This window comes from Benincasa hispida, chromosome 2 (assembly GCF_009727055.1).
Source record: "Benincasa hispida cultivar B227 chromosome 2, ASM972705v1, whole genome shotgun sequence".
Classification (NCBI taxonomy): Eukaryota; Viridiplantae; Streptophyta; class Magnoliopsida; order Cucurbitales; family Cucurbitaceae; genus Benincasa; species Benincasa hispida.
Genome location: NC_052350.1, coordinates 40,213,308 through 40,231,260, shown reverse-complemented (window position 1 = coordinate 40,231,260; position 17,953 = coordinate 40,213,308). Strand labels below are relative to the sequence as shown.

At 32.4% G+C, this 17,953-nt stretch overlaps 1 pseudogene; it reads right to left on the bottom strand.

Moving 5' to 3' along the window:
• The window catches only part of LOC120072091, a 19,356-nt pseudogene extending 1,681 nt beyond the window's left edge, over positions 1-17,675 (bottom strand).
• Positions 17,676-17,953: the final 278 nt, after the last annotated feature.

Below are 17,953 nucleotides of genomic sequence, written 5' to 3'. Positions count from 1 at the left end.
CTAATTTAATTAATTTAATATCTTAATATAAAATTAATAAAACATAAATTCCACCGATATGATTCAAATTCATATAATCAATATTTAAATCCAGTCTCGTTTTAATTTAAACGTTTTTAATTTCTTCGTATACAATTAATTGAAAGCCCTAAGACCGAATTTGAACATTTTAAATTCATAACCCTAAATTCAAAATTCATCTAATCAATACTCAATTCATTATTCCAATTTATGAGCTAGTAGAGGGACCTATTGGACCTACAGATCATGAGCTCCAATGATTTGTAATCAATTGGTTAGACCCTTTAAACTGAATTAATTACATTTCGTTAACCATCAAGACAAACCATTATAGCTCAATAGTTACACTCTCTTCACTGTAGATATATTTCTATCCATGTTAACCATAATCAGTAAGTCGATCGTTCACAGGTTGTTCGTATTTACAGTTGGGTCAAAATTACCATTTTACCCCTGTAAATACATCTTGTTCTTTACGCTCCCACTAACCCTCTAATGAAAAACTAATTCATAATACCAATTATGAATCATGTCTCTCTCTATCATTAGAGGTCGTGGCTCCAATTGTTCAAGACCAGGATTCAGCACTTAAGAGAACAACCTATCTGCTTACCCTAAATTTAGTAGGAGTGAATTCCATCTTGCAAGGCTATGTCCTCAGCTATTCATCCGGTCTTATGCCCAAAATGGAAGGCTTATTGAGCAGTGTTGTTGGACTACTCTTACCCATGCAGATCAAAGGACAACCCCAAATAAACAGGAGTTCATAGCTAGCTCAGGATTAAGATCAAGTTTATTATAGGTTACTTTAGTATGAAATAGTCAGTTTTAACAGTAAACAATCGTTATAAAGAAAAGTGACTATTTCGTGGTCTAGTCTATATGCAAACTCATTGCATAGGATGCCTCCACTCACATATCTCTACATGAATGATCTGTGGATCACATCATTTGTATTACCTATACAAAATGGGTTGCATCCAATAGTGTTTCAGGATGAGATAACCAATTTTATCCATATATTTATAGACCATTTAGGTTATATACTATTAACTTGATCCTGTTTATGTCACTACATCGAGTTAAAGTATTCATACTATAGTCATGGATATGTTTATTGGATTTTCATAATAGAATGCAATGTCAACAACTTTATCGAATAAGATACTCAATAATATTTTATTGATAAATAGAATGTTTAACACAAAATTTACAAACTGCGAGTTCTACGACATTCCCAAAATTCTCCCACTTGGACTAAAACTACAGTAAGAATAAATATATATACAATGTTGAGAAACATAGAGGAAAAATACAATAAACTAGGGCATCTATAATACCATAGATATTCTCCCACTTGCACTAGACTATGTTGCTCGGAGTCCTAGTCCAACCAGGTGGCCCTCAAACACTTTAGTCGAGAGGGCCTTCATAAATGGATCAGCTAAATTGTCTTCAGAGGCTATCTTCGTGACAATCACGTCTCCTCGGTGTACTATCTCTCTGATGAGATGGTACTTTCTCTCAATATGTTTTCCACATTTGTGACTCTTTAGTTCTTTCAAGTTGGCAACAACACCACTATTGTCACAATATAATGTGATGGGTAGTGCATATCTGAAACTACTTCCATGTCAGCCAAAAATTTTCGTAGTCATACTACTTCTTTAGTGGCTTCACATGCAGCTACGTATTCTGCTTCCATCGTGAAGTCGGTGATACAACTCTGTTTAATGCTTCTTCAAACTATAGCTCCTCCATTGAAAGTGAAAACTGATCCTGAAGTAGATTTCCTCAATCTATATCTGTCTGGAAATCAGAATCAGTGTATCAAGTAAGGATCAAATCCTTAGGTTCATATACAAGCACATAGTCCCTCATTCTCCTCAGATATTTGAGGATGTTTTCTACAGCAGTCTAATGACTATGTCCTGGATTGGATTGGAACCTGCTGACGATTCCAACTGTAAAGCATATGTCAAGACATGTACATAACATTGCGTACACAAAATCCCAACTGCAGATGGATATGGAATTTTTTTCATTTCCTCAACATCTTGAGGTGTCTTTGGACACCGTTCCTTTGAAAAATGAATTCCATGTCTAAAAAGCAATATACCTTTTTTGGATTTTTGCATATTGTATATTGAAAACATCTTGTCAATATAAGATGCTTGAGATAGTGCTAGGGTTCTATTCTTTCGATTTCGAAAAATTTGTATCCTTAGAACATATTGAGCATCATCCAAATCATTCATTTGGAACTGTGTTGCTAACCATCTCTTTACGTTAGCAAGGAAGCTTGTCTCATTCCCAATGAGCAAGATATCATCAACATAAAGTACTAAGAATGATACAGTTTTGTTGACTATTTTCTTCTATACACAAGGTTTGTCAACATTATATTCAAAGCTATAAGATTTGATCGCAGTATCAAATCTTATATTGCAGGATCTTGAAGCTTGTTTTAACTCATAAATGGATCGTTTAAGCTCACAAACTTTTTATTCCTATCCTTGTTCGATGAATCCTTCTGGTTGAGACATAAAAATACTTTCATCAAGATGACCGTTTAGAAAAGCTGTCTTGACATCCATTTGCCATATTATATAGTCATAATATGTGGAAATGGATAGAAGTATTCTTATAGATTTTATCGTAGCCATAGGAGAAAAGGTTTCTTCATAATCAACCCCTTATCTTTGAGTAAAACCTTTTACCACGAGTCAGGCTTTATAGGTTTGCACCTTGCCAGTTTGGTCTCGTTTTCTTTTATAGATCCATTTGCAACCTATAGGTTTAATCCCATATGGTTGATCTACAAGTTCCCAGACAGAATGGAAGTACATTGACTCCATTTAAACGTCCATGGCTTTTATCCATAGTTCCCTATCAACATCTTCCATTGCCTTTTTATAGTCATATCTACTTTAATAAGAAAGCGCTCTTAGTTCAGTTTGGTAAAACGTGGGTCTGCAAAATCCGATGTCGTAGATTTAGCACATAGTAGGGCGGAAGCTCAAACCAAACAATGACATGGTCCATCTAAACCATCATCACGTATGATGTTTTGAGTTTTTGTTAAACCCATATAGCGTTCAGGTTGCTGAATAATCCTCCCACTACATCGAGGTATACTCAATTCTTGAGATGGACATGACGGGACAACAACAATTGTTGATGGGCCAACTTGATCAACAACTTTGGTTGATTTTTCTGTAGTATCTTTGGTCATTTCTTGTAATATTAGTTTACTGCGAGGTTGATGATTTTTAACATGATCTTCTTCCAAAAATGTAGCGTTTGTTGATACAAACACTTTATCTTCTTAGGGATCATAGAATAATCCTCCTTTTGTTTCTTTTGAGTATCCCATAAAGAGGCATAACTTCGAATGTTTTTCAAATTTTTTAGGATTTTGTACCAACACGTGTGATGGACAACCCAAATACGAAAATGACGTAAACTACTTTTCCGTCCTTTCCATAACTCATACAGTATTTCTGAAACACTTTTTGAAGGAACGACGTTTGGAATATATACCGCAGTCTGTACTGCATACCCCTAAAAGGATTGAGGTAACTAAGCATAAATCATCATTGTCCGGACCATGTCTAACAAGGTTCGATTTCTTCTTTCTGTAACACCGTTTGTTGTGGTGTTCCAGGTGGTGCGAGCTGGGATTGAATTCCATTATCTACTAGATAGTTCTAGAATTGTAAATCCATATACTCACCATGTCGATCAGATCGAAGTGTTTTGATTCTTTTACTTAAAAAGTTTTTTTTGTCTCCGTCTTAAATTCTTTGAACTTTTCAAGAGCTTCAGACTTGTGACTTATTAAGTAAATGTAGCCATATCTAGTGTAGTCATCAATAAAATTGACAAAATACTGATATCCTCCTTGTGCTTTTACATTCACCGGACCACATAGGTTTGAATGTATAAGTTCGAGAAGCTCTTTAGCACGACGACCTTTTTCAGAAAAAGATCTTTTCGTCATTTTCCCTCGTGACATGATTCACGTAAAGATAAAGAATTATCTTCTAACTGACTGAGATGACCGTTTTTAACCAATCTCTCAATCCTGTTGAGATTAATGTGACCAAGTTTGGGGTGCCAAAGATAAGCGTTAGGAAATATTTTTCGTCTTTTATTTTAAGTCTTAGCCATTTTAAACATCTCTATATTTAGAATGACCTACTTCAGTTGGTTTTAATATGTACAAGTTATTTTCGAGTCATACAGAACAAATACGAACACCTCTTGAAAAAACAAACACTTCATTAGATTCAAAAGATATTTTGTACATATTTTCTAACAGATAGGAAATGGAGATTAAGTTTCTTTTCATCTTAGGTACATAATATACATTTCTAAGTAAGATGAAAGATTCTCCAAAAAAGTGAGCTGAAATAACTTCTCCCATCCACCTTCAAAGTTATTTCTTGTTCAGAAAGTTGTTTCCAAGAACTAGTTTCCTGAAGAAAAGTGCAAACATGATTAGCGGCGTCCGAATCTAATATCCAAGTTAGGTGAGTATTCTCCACTAGACATGTTTTAACTAGTAGTAAATCTGATTTACCTTGGTTCGCCTTTTCCCCTTTCTTTTGTGCTAAATACTTTGGGCAGTTACGTTTCCAATGCCCATCCTCTCTACAATGGAAACATTTCCCTTTGGGAGTTTTGTTTTTGTTTTTATTTTTCTTTGCAGTGGTTTTCTTATTCCCTTTACCCTTCTTCTTGATTTGTACATTTTTGTCTTTTGAAGAAGAGGGAACAGACTTCTTTTTATTAGCAGGTTTTGTTCCAAACGTAGAACCCTTTAGAAACTTTTTAAGTCGTGAAATAACATTTACTACACTTTCTTTAACTTTCATCATAGATTGATATGTCTGCAGTTCGTTCAACAATGTATCAAATTGTAAGTAATTTTGTTCATAACAACATTGGTTCTAAAAGGTAAATAAGTCTTCGGAAGAGATTCTAATATCATACTAATTTGATTGGTTTCATCTATCGTCGCCCCATGAGCCTCAGCAATATTAAAATGGACCATCATATCGAGAACATGTTCTCTGATGTTGGTACCATCTTTCATGCGAGTACTATAAACATACTTAATGGCTTCATATCGAACAGAGGATGATGGTTGCCTAAACATCTCCTGGAGCGACGCCATTATCTCATGGGTAGTGGGCATTAATTCATGTTTCTTATTAAGTACATTGGATATACTTGCTAAGATATAAGCCCTGGCTTTTTCATTAGTCCTAACACACCAATCATAGATGTCCCAAACATTTCGGTTCACTGTTGTATTGGGAATCGGAGGACATTCCTCCATTAACACAAACCTCAGAACATCCACAACTAATATCGTATTTATGTTAGATTTCCAGTTTGAATATCCTTCTCCACTAAATTTATCGGAAGCAAGCAATTGTATAATTGAATTTGACATTGCTGAAAAATTTAAACAAAATCTATTAAACTTATGCATCTAAATCCAATTTTTAGCAAAGAAATAAAGTATCCATTTTTATTTATTTATTTTGCAACGATACTTCAATGATTCAGAATAGTTGCTTCGAGGGGCAGTAAAAAAAACTTTCACTAAAGCAAGACAATCCTGATCAAATACTATATAAAAATAACTCTTTATTCCTATAGTTCTTTTAGTTATCATTTTCGGTCAAGATCCTTACTAACAAATAGTAATTCTTGTAAGTGTGACCTGCTATTTTAAGAACATATAGAACGGTATGAATATGCACCCGAGGTGGAAGACAATATCCAAGACGGAATTATAATACCCTAATCATTTCTAAAGCTTGGGTTGTTCCGAATCCTATGTTACAACCCTCCGTGGGGATCGTCGTGGTTAACGACTAGCTAGTGCCGCCTAAAAATGACAGTAGGTGCAACATAGAAATCACACGGTTCAAACTAATGGAAGAGATCATAGGATAATGTTGACACATTTCCTTCACCAACTTACTATGAACTACTTCCCCCATTCACCTTGTTATTGACCCATGCAAACACTTTATGAATGGAATAGTCGCAGTAAAAGCGACACGAAGTCGAGCATGGATCTCATGGTGGGAACTCCTGAGGACATGAGAGCTAATAACTATATCAAATATATTGTTAATCCCCCATTGAAGTATTCTAAATGTTTAGATATTTATTTACTTAGGTTTAAAAATGGCTAACTTTAAAAAACCTAAGTCTATATGATTTTTATCCATGTATAATATTTATATCTGGAAATTAACCTAAGATGTCTAAGTGTTTAAACCAGTTTAAATCTCACACCGCTCACGCAAACTCATAAAATTAGTTAACAACGCTCAATATTTCGGTCATAATCCCCAGGTAGGAGGTGTTACGTAAACCGTCAACTTAAATACCCCAGCCTTAGACAAGTTTTATGAATCGATTTGAGTTTGTAACCAAATTTTATAAGGTAACAATCTATTTTAACTGTTAAAACTAGTTGCTAACCTAAGTGAGCATGCTGTTTTTGTTATGGATTTTATAGTCTAATTTCATTTTATAACAAACTTATAAAATAAACATGCTTTAACAAACCATAATATGCTTCAAAGGTATTTAAAATCAATATAACAATTACATCAATTTTTGAAAAATCCTAAAATATGCATACTATATATTATAACTAATTATAACATACAATAATGCATGTAACATGTTTACCTATGGTGGGATTTTAAATCTAAATGACATACTTTATGCATATAAAAATATTTAATTATAATAAACATCAAATGCATAAATAATTAAATATAAAGCCGATATGGTTTTTAGTTTTTGGCATTTTAAAACAAAAAAAAAACTAATTATTACAAGAATCAGCAAAATCGGCTTGAAAAAACTTCTGGACCACTCAAATCGCATTGAACTGGGCAAAACCCATCGAGTATTAGCAAGTAACCAACATCGAGTATGCTAGTATGCATCGAGTATCATCGAACATCAAATATTTCAAAAAAAAAATACCATTGAGTAGACACCATCGACCATCGAGTAAGGCATCTAGCATCGAGTATCGAGTATTTCATGAAACATCATCGACTAGATGCATCGAGTACCATCAAGTATGACATCATGAAACGAGTATTTCATGAAATATCATCGAGTAAATGCCTCGAGTACCATCGAGTATGGCATTGTGCATCGAGTATTTCGTGAAATTTCATCAAGAATACCATCGAGTATCCATCGAGCATCAAGTATTTGGTAGAAATTCGAATTTCCAGTTCCTACTGCTTTGACCTTCTTCACTTCTTTCTTCAATTACATCCTAATTGCAACTCTAATGACTCCAAAAAAATTACATACTCTTAAACACATATTAAGGCCCATCAAACAAGGGTCAATTACAAGAGTTACAACATAATTGAAAAGATTCAAATGCCAAAACATTGAAAAATCATATCAGTACACAATTTTCATACAGTTCATGAAGAACACCCATCAAACTCAAATTAACAATAGTTAGCGCTTAAATCATGCTCAGATACCAATTTAAGAAGTAATATAACATGCAACGGAAGAATTCAAAATCAATAGGCACTTAAACTACATTTAATAAGAGGGTTTGAACAAGACAATACCTTTGTAGTTCTCTTCACGATTTTAGAAGAATGTCCACAAGTTTGAGTTGGATTATTCAGATAAACCACCAACAATATCTTCTCCACTATGCTCAAGAAGGAATGTGTATTGGAAACACTCTAATCAACCTGAATTGAAGATGAACTAAAGAGAGGGTAGTAGGATTTTCTTATTTGCAGCAACTTGGATAAAGAACTCAAAGATCTCCCAAATACCATGCGTAAAGCTTCATTATATAGAATTATTTCATGCATTAGAACATGACTGCATGTAGAGCAATTCCTACTTAGTATTAATTGAAGAATTCATGGTAGAATTTGGTGATAAAACACCATATGTGATGTTAGTGGATTTTTCCAATTTTTGGGAAGAATCCACTAACTCAAAAAAATTTCAATAAAATTGATTTTTCATTTAAATAAAACTATTTTATTTAAAATTTATTTTTATAAAATTAATTCAACCAATGCTTGAGCATAACAATCTAGAAGTTGCTTCAAGACCCAAAAATCCTTAATCGATGCTTTTAAGAAGATCAAACTATCATCCACAAAGAAAAGATGAGTAACATGTTGCCTATGTCGCGAGTGTCGTAGTTGCCGCCATGTCTGCGGCGCAAGCCTGCTATCGATCTTCCTCTCTCTTTCTCTTATGACTATCTGTCATACAAGAAGTCATCAGCCGACTGTCACTCGATTTTTGTTGATGTTGGCAATCATTGCCCAACCAACATTCACCTTCGTCATCGTCATCGCTAGTTTTGAGTATGTTTAGGCTAATAGGCCTACATCGAGCAGTTTGAGTTCCATCGTAGAGTCGTTTCTCATCGATAGTGCCATTCTGATTCCTCCGTTCAATGACGCCACTCTAAATCAGGATCAGGATCAAGTGTATCAAGGGTAGAAATGTGAGTGTATCAAGGGCACATCAATAGTGTATAAAGAGGTATCAAGTGTATCAAATGTATCAAGTGTATCAGGTGTATCAAATGTATCAAGTGTAACAAGTTTATCAGGTGTATATTAAATATATATCAAGTGCATCAGGTGTATTAGGGATATCAGATGTATCCCTACTTTTTTGACATTTCATTGGGTGGACTTATTCTTTTACCATTTTTGCCAAATTGACCTGATTTTTAAAACTTAATTTGTCAAATCTGCGAGAAGCCTTTAATCAAACTATTTAAAACCTTTTTCTAACGTGGGCCCAGATAAGCAAATTAATATACTTTTGCTAATAAGTAATTTAAATAATAATTTTATACATATATTAACTTCAAAATGATTAATAAATTGACATGAACAATTTCAAGTACCTAGTTTAATTTTCATAACAAGATTGATAGTAAACATGAAAAGCAAATTTTATTAACTTAAATAATCAAATGTGAGTAATTAATTTCAAGAAAAAATTATAGCAATTAATTTCATGCAAATAAAAGATAATAACAAACTAATTGCAAAATTAAATAGAACAGAGATAGAGAAAATGAAATGAAAAGTTTATAGTGGTTTTTCAAAATTAGCCTACATCCACTTCCCAAGCTGCTCTTGGGTATGTCACCCAAATTTGATGCTTTCTATGGCATAGAGTCGAACCGCAACATTTTTTGTTCGAGTGCAAGAATAAACCCGACCCTTTTCATGGCTGAGGATCAAACTATTACAACAACCATTTTTCAGGATCATGAGCAATCCTTACAATGATAAGAAGATAAATAACAAAATGGAAGAACTCTCTTACAACTCTTTTAATCGCGTGGATTCACAAATGTTAAGCTCACAACAATCCAACCCTCACTACATAAAATATCTCTCTCAATAATAAGATGAAAATAAGAAAATTGAAGCTTAGAGTGAGCCACAATTGAGGTTTTGTGTTTTATGGAGGATTGAAAACTAATGTAAAATTGTTGTTAAAATGTGAAGAAGGTGAAGAGTTTAAATAGAGAGAAAAGATGTTAAAATCACATTTAATTTGGATAATTGGATCTTCTCTAAAATGAAAAATCAAGAGTGGAGATTAAAAGATTTAATAACAGTAATAAAATTAAATATAAAATATTATATATATGTGTGCATGTATATATATATATTTAACCAACTGTCACCTGCACACACACATAAACTTTTTTTTTCCAACTTTCTGGCCATTAAGACATTATAATATATATTATTTTCATTTCTTTTTCAATTCATTTTTTTTTAAATCAAAACTAAACAAAAGCCAAATTTCATTTTTCTAAATCCAAATTTCATGAAATATCATCGATTAAATGCCTCGAGTACCACTAAGTATGACATCGTGCATTGAGTATTTCATGAAATTTCATCGAGAATGCCATTGAGTATCTGGCAGAAATTCAAATTTCCACTTTCTGCTGCTTCGACCTTCTTCACTTCTTTCTTCAATTATATCTTAATTGCAAGTCTAATGACTCCAAACCAATTACAGACTCTTCAACACATATTAAAACCCATCAAACAAGAGCCAATTATAAGAGTTACAACATAATTGAAAAGAATCAAATGCCAAAACACTAAAAAACAATATAAGTACACCATTTTCATACAGTTCATGAAGAACACCCACCAAACTCAAATTAACAATAGTTAAGTGCTTAAATCATATTTTGATACCATTTGAAGGAGTATATAACATGCAACAGAAAAATTCCGAATCAATAATCATTTAAACTACATTTAATTTGAGTTTTAACCATGCTACTCTTGAGGTTTTCATAAGAGGGTTTGAACAAGACAATACCTTTGTAGTTCTCTTCACGATTTCAATAGAATCTCCATAAGTTTGAGATAGATTATTCAGATAGACCACCAACAAGATCTTCTCCACTATGCTCAAGAAGGAACGTGTGGGGAAAACCCTCTAATCAGGTTGAATTGAAGATGAACCAGAGAGAGGGTAGTAGAGTTTTCTGATTTGCAGCAACTTGGATAAAGAACTCAAAGAGATCCCAAATTCTATGCATAAGCTTCATTATATAGACTTATTTCATACATTAGAGCATGGTTGCATATAGGGTAGCTCCTACTTGGTATTGATTGAAGAATTCATGGTGGAATTTGGTGATAAAACACCATATATGATGGTAGTGGATATTTCCAATTTTTGGTAAAATTCACTAACTCAAAACAATTTCAATAAAATTGATTTTTCATTTAAATAAAACTATTTTATTTTAAATTTAGTTTTATAAAATTAATTCAAAATTAATTAATTTAAATAAAACTAATTTAGTTAATTTAATATCTTAATATTAAATTAATAAAACATCAATTCCACCAATATGATTCAAATTCACGTTTAAATTAAAATGAGATTGGAGAATCAATTAATATTTAAATTATAATTTAAATATTAATTGATTCTCCAATCTCATTTTAATTTAAACGTTTTTAATTGCATCGTATACAATTAATTGAAAACCCTAAAACCGAATTTGAACATTTCAAATTCATAACCCTAAATTCAAAATTCATCTAATCAATACTCAATTCATTATTCCAATTTATGAGCTAGTAGAGGGACCTATTGGACCTATAGATCATGAGCTCCAATGATTTGTAATTAATTTGTTAAACTCTTTAAACCGAATTAATTACTTTTCGTTAACCATCAAGACACACCACTATAGCTCGATGGTTGCACTCTCTTCACTGTAGATGTATTTCTGTCCATGTTAACCATAATCAGTAAGTCAATCCTTCACAGGTTGTTCGTGTTTACAGCTGGGCCAAAATTACCGTTTTATCCGTGTAAATACATCTTATTCCTTAAGCTCCCACTGATCCTCTAATGAACATCTGATTCATAATACCACTTATGAATCATGTCCCTCTTATCATGAGAGGGCGGAGCCCTGATTGTTCAAGACCAGGATTCAGCATTAAGAGAACAACCTATCTGCTAGCCCTAAAATAGGTAGGAGTGAATTTCATCTTGCAAGGCTATGTCCCCAGCTATCTATCCGGTCTTATCCCAAAATGGATGGCTTATTGAGTAGTGTTGTTGGACTGCTCTCACCCATGTAGATCAAAGGACAATCCCGAATAAACAGGAGTTCATAGCTAGCTCAGGATTAAGATCGAGTTATCCTAGTCAGTTTTAACAGTAAACGGTCGTTATAAAGAAAAGTGACTATTTCGTGGTCCAATCTTTATGCAAACTCATTGCATAGGATGCCCCTACTCACATGTCTCTACATGAATGATCTATGGATCACATAATTTGTATTACCTCTACAAAATGGGTCTCATCCAATAGTGTTATCAAGATGAGATACTCAATTTCATCCATATACTTATAGACCATTTAGGTTATATACTATTAACTTGATCTTGTTTATGTCACTACATAGAGTTAAAGTATTCATACTATAGCCATGGATATATTTATTGGATTTTCATAATAGAATGCAATATCAACAACTTTATCGAATAAGATACTCAATAATATTTTATTGATAAATAGAATGTTTAACATGAAATTTACGAACGGCAAGTTTTAGGACATTCCTAACAATAATAAGATGAAAAAAAGAAAATTGAAGCTTAGAGAGAGCCATAATTGAGATTTTATGTTTTATGGAAGATTGAAAAATAATGTAAAATTGTTGTTAAAATGTGGAGAAGGTGAGGAGTTTAAATAGAGAGAAAAGAAGTTGAAATCACCTTTAATTTGGATACTTGGATCTTTTGTAAAATGAAAAATAAAGAGTGGAGATTAAAAGATTTAATAACGGTAATAAAATTAAATATAAAATATTATATATAAGTGTGCATGTGTGTGTATATATATATGTATGTGTATATATATATAAGTTATAACCAACCGTCACCTGCGCACACATTTAAACTTTTTTTTTCCAACTTTCTGACCGTTAACACATATATATTATATATTCTTTTTTATTTTCATTTCTTTTTCAATTATTTTGCTTTTAAATCAAAACTAAACAAAAGCTAAATTTCATTTTCTTTTTAAATCCAACTAAAGCCCACATGTGTCATTCTCTATTGCTTTGTCACTCTTTAATTGAGTCCAATTTGATTTATTTAGTCGTCACGTCACCATCTTAAATTTTTTATCTTTTTATTTTTTTTCAACATGTTCTCTAATTTAAGTGATTTAAATTGCATTGGAATCGTTATGAACTCTATGCAATGAGCAATTCAAAACACTCAAATTATTAATAAATAAAAGTAAGTTTGTTATCATCAAAATATTAATTAATTAAAACTAACTAATTTGAGATTAAGAGCCGAAAAGTTAATAGTAACAACTATATACTCTTGTGAATTCAATAGGGCTAGGGAATTGGAGGACTACGGATTTTAAAAGAAACTAAAAATGTAAATGGTTCTACTTTTAAATATTCAATTTGTCCATTTGTGTAAAATTGAGATTTGAAATTTGCATGAAACTTGAAAGAACACCCGTCTATTTCATCTTTCTAGAAAAGAAAAATATTAGAATTTTAGCACATTAACTATGGAAGTAATATCAGCAAAAATCGCTAATATTTTCCCTACCTAATCACAGGGAATAGTCTCCCTACGTATTCGCTACCTACACATTGTATTTCCACTGATCACAGGGCTCCTTTTGATTTTTTTTTACTAGTTGTTGATAATCAACGGTAAGTAAACTTCCATTCTCTTTCTTCTTCGCATATCAACACTAGTAGTTACCTTCAATCATAAATCGTTACCTTTTACTAATCATGCTTTGAATTTGTTTGTTGACACCTCGAACAATTAAGTACAGGGTCTCGCTAGACCCGAGGGTTTAGAGTAGTGTGCTATATAAACTCTCTAACCCTAGAGGCGCCGTTTGATGTAATTCTCTGAAAATATTCTCCTTAATAATACTGTTCTCCCTCTGCCCGTAGACGTAGCTAACACACCATTAGTGACCACGTATATCTATATGTCGATCTTCTCTATCTCTACGTTCCTTTTTGTATTCTTTAATTGTCGATTTCGTAACAAATCACTGCCTAAGGTATGTGATATATTCAATGCATGTGAATTATTGTTTGTATATATGATCTTCTTTAATTGATTAGGGTCAGAAAAGAATATAGATAGAAGTACATCAATGATAGACTATTATATCAATGATAGGTTTATATCATTCATTGAAGCATATATCAGTAATAAAAGCCTATCACTAATGTTCCTATCACTGATAGATGTTTATTATTGATGATTTTATCAATGAATAAAAGTTTCATTGATAGAAGCACATTACTAAAAATACATCAGTGATATTTTGTTATCATTGATAGAAGTCTATCACTGATACTTCCATCATAGATGGATTTCTATTAGTTATGTAACTTAGAAGGATATATATATGATCAAGAACAAAACCGCAATCGATGAGAAGAATGATCCATAATTCAAATTGAAATGGCAAGAAGAAACAATAAAACAAACAAGAAGGATATAGGAGAAATTTTGAAAGTGAAATCAAAATGAAAATTTCAACGAGAGAGATCAACATAATTCTCTGTTGCAAAAAATGTAATGAAGAGGTAGAAGAAGGAAATGTGAAAAACTCGGACCATCCCCTTAAAAAATAAGGGTAAACTTGGAATTAATTGATAATAATTAAATTATTAATTACTATATTGTTTTACTTAGCTTTATGGTTCATTATCAATAAGAGTTGGATGCATAATATGAGATAAACGTGGCTGTGCATGTAAAGGTAATTGCTTCGAAAGCGAGAGTGTATCTGTTCTAGAGAAATCTATCTTTGTGATTCCTGACAATAAGCTCCATGAAAATTCTTGTAGAAGTCTAGCAAATTGCATCATGGTAATGTTAGTGTCAAGTGAGCTTTCAAGTTTGGATTGAATACTTGTTTGAGCTTCACACGATATTATACCATATTATATAAAACTGAGATTTTATCTCTAAACCAACTGGCTATAATGAGAGGACTAATCATTATATCTTACAAATAAAGTGAGGTCTCTTCATCTTTTTTAATGTGGAATCCTCTATAGTAATATGATGAAGAAAACGATAAAGATTACCGTGACTTGAGCCTTAATCTCTTCGATTGACAACAACGATTTACCATTCTCATTTTTGAGTGAGATAAGGATATCAAGAATGTCCTCCACCTCCTTTTTCTTCTCATCTCTCAATTCTTGCACTCTTTTGTCTATAATGGGTTCGTCAAGATCTCTTATGACTTTAAAAGCCTTTTTTACTATCTTCTCGTGTCCATCTAGATCAAATGGCTTCAAACAAGGCATAAAATTTTATACGAAAAATGCATTAAGATACGTTAGAAATGTAAACATTGCTTGATTATGGTTCTCTTCTTCAAAAGATGGCCCCCCATCTTCCCTCCCTTTTCCATAATATCTTCTATTAAACACCATTCTTCTAATAATGTTACCGCAATAATGTTGTGCAATGCTTCTTATGTTGATCGCTTCACCATTTTCAGTGAGGCTGAAAATGTAGCGTAAGAGAGTTCAGCTTCCTTTGTTCTTTGGCCAAGCAGTCGATGGTGAGTTGAAGGATTCATAACATGAGAAACGAGTATCCTTCTCATCTTCTTCCATTGACCTCCCATGGGTGAAAGAACTGCACTAAGATATCTGCGGCTCAATATCTCAACAGTCATAGAAAGGGGTCGTGATCCGAAGACAGAATCATGTGTCTTTAAAAATTCAAGAGCGAGTTCTGGAAAAGTGACAGGGATTATGTGAATATTTGATCGAGACGAATGCAGGCCATTTCAGTATGGAATTACTTCATTATCGCATGAATCCATACGTGTGTTGGCATGTTTCTGTTCATCAACACTGATGGAAGGCAGCCGAGGAGAGGCCATGGCTTTGGGCCTGGTGGCAGCCGCCGGACTGAGTGCTTTCTTTTGCGGTAATATTTAGAGAAATTAATAACATAAATAATGGAAGCTGATATGAATAAGGTTTTGGCTATGATTGCTTTTGCACCTTTTTGATATGCATATGCTGATTGACTGATAAATAGGAAAGCTTGGATGAAAAAAATGATGAATAAGATAGGCTTCTTCAGGGCTGTTTGATAATGTGTTAGTGATGCATGGATTTCTTACAAAAATGCCTATATTTATAACAAACTCTTGTATATTAATACATCAATACAAATCAAGACCAGAAAAAAGAAGAAATTTCTAGTATTACGGTAGTACCGAAGATTTTCTATACTACCTTCATTTATTACTTTTTATATAAGAAGCTTTTAAGAATTATGTAGGGTTCACATAATAAATATTTAATAAATTAATGAATCATTTAATGACGTGTGAAATAATCAATAGATGTAGTATGTATTATCGTAGCATTAGAAGTTTTTTTTTTAAAAAAAAAAAAAAGTATATTTGTGGAATGTACCTATAAACTAAAAATAAAAAAAAATAAAAAAAATCTATCGTTTCTAGACTTTTCTAAAAATATATTTATTCTAAAAATCTTTCTTTAAACAAAATGTATGAGAATTTGTGTTGAATAAATCAGTGAGTTTTAAAAAGTGTCTAATCCATCTTTAAACTTTCAATTTGGTATTTGAATATATAGAACCATTATGGATTGGCCTAGTTAAAGAGCTAAGAGGTCATGAGTTTAATATATGGTGACCACCTACCAAGAATTTAATATGCTACAAATTTACTTCACATTCTAATGTCGTAGGATTAGGACTCACGGATATAAAAAAAAAAAGATGTGCAATTCAAGATTTTCTTTTTTGATTCATGAAACTAGTCGACATAAAAATGAAGGTTTAGTCTGCTACCTATCATACAATAAAATTAAAAGTTTAGAAACTTAGTAGACAACATTTTAAAGTTTGAGGTCCTTTGTAACATGCAGACTTCAAGTTTGGAGACTAAAGTTGTAATTTAATACTACTTATAAATTTAAAATTTGCCCTGGAACCTTTAAACTTAGGGCTACAAGCGGATCGGTTCAACTTGGTCACTGTGCAACCGGCACCCCCGAACCAAAAGTTCGAAGAACAAAAAAAAAAAAATTCAAGCTGAACTGCGCGACCGAATCACATGAACATATGGCTTAGTCAGTTTAGTTACTGACTTACCGTTTACCAAGGCAATTGGGATGAAATGTACTAGCTAGTTGAGTGAAATTTAAAGTCAGAATTAACGTGGGCTACAAGATTTAAAATGTCCATGTCGACGAAAATATCGAGATTTTAATTTTACAAAAATTTCGATAAAAATATCGATAAAATATTGATTCAATGAATACTTTTGGGAAAGTTATAAAAACAAAAAATTCAAAAATAAATTTGAATTAGTAAATATACATTTTATGATTTCCAGTTAATATATCTATTATTTATGTTATATTTATATTAGTGGTATTTTATGATTACTTTTTGTATTTCATGGGTTTTTCTACGATATAATGGAAATATTGATTCACCTCTCATATCGATATTAAACACATGGAAACATGGACTATACACCCCAAACACAAACTTTTTAAACTAATTCAACTCTTCACCCCAAATACAGACAATTATTATCAACTCAGCTCAACTTTGCACTTCAAATACAAACAAGCATTTTAAACACAGATAATTATTACTAACTTAACTCAATCCACCTGCCAAACATGCCATTTGTCTCTATCTCTGAACCTCAAACATCGATTTGCTCTTTCTCTCATGCTATTTTTCTGTTTAAGACTATTTTCCTTTCAATGATCCTCTCGATTCTCCCTCAAAGTCTCTTGTGCCTTAGACAATAAGATGAATCGTCGTCGAGTATTCATACAAAATGGAGAAATGAAGATAGAAGAAGATGATGAAGTTTGTTAAATTATCGTTTGACCCAAAAACTTAAGTTGATGGGTGAAGAAGAATTTAACATTATATCATCTAACAATTATCCTTGTGGGCTTGAAATTTGTAGAAGACCCAATAAATGAAAATTAATTTGAACTTGCCTTCACCCATTAGCTTTAATCTTTTTGGTCATTCGGCGATTTAACATGGTATTAAAGCAGAAAGCCCTATGTTCAAACCCTACAATGTTATTTCTTTTCCAATTAATATTGATTTCCACTGGTGGAGTCTTCTACATATTTCAGGCCTACAGTGAGAGAATGTTAGATGGTATAATATTAAAATTACTTTCACTCACCAGATTAAGCTTTTGGTCAATCAGTTGTTTAAGAAGGTATAGGTTGGTCGACTACAAATTTTGTCCAATGCATTTACAAAGAAACCAGAAT